The sequence below is a fragment of the Nerophis ophidion genome, linkage group LG08 (genome assembly GCF_033978795.1).
Source record: "Nerophis ophidion isolate RoL-2023_Sa linkage group LG08, RoL_Noph_v1.0, whole genome shotgun sequence".
In the NCBI taxonomy this organism is placed as follows: Eukaryota; Metazoa; Chordata; class Actinopteri; order Syngnathiformes; family Syngnathidae; genus Nerophis; species Nerophis ophidion.
The window spans coordinates 75,465,538-75,466,206 of NC_084618.1; positions in this window are offsets into that span (position 1 = coordinate 75,465,538).

The following is a 669-nucleotide window of genomic DNA, read 5'->3' on the forward strand; positions in this document are numbered from 1 at the left end:
CAAAAACATGCAATAGGTAAAAAAAAATGTTTCAATAAAAACCATTACAGTGCCCTATAGAAACAGCTTCTCAATCTTTTAAAATAGCCTGAAATTAAATGTTTTTTAATGTTTGGCTGCAGTGGTGCACACTCATACAGAATCATACTGAGGGATATGTTTTGACCCTCTGAAGGAGCCAATCAAGATAATGTCTGCTCTCTGCTTTCCAGGCTGTCCAAACAGGAGTGGAGGATGTCGCCGAGGTGTGGCGCTGGCCTCAGGCCGAGGGAGCCTCTCGTCTGCAGAGAAACACCCACACGGCGTGTTCTGGTATGTCACAATAATGTCTAACACTGTTGGCATGATTTGATTTTATAGACCGGCACACTCTGGTCTACTGTGTGTACTCTACTTTTTATGAGGTCACATGCCCGTGCAGGGTTTTTATGCTTTGAAACGTGTCAGGCCACATTGCCATATCCTGTTTGATCACCTCTCGCAGGAAATGTTGTAAAATAAAATACTTTTTTATAGCCAACGTCAGAACATTTGACCGGTGTGAAGGTGGCCCCCCTTATTATTGCAAATGCTAAAATAACACAGCCATTCGTTTGTGCTCGTTTGTACCGTGAAACATTTTAGTTTCTACATTTTTTCAAGCAATTCTGAAATACATTTTCTGACTAC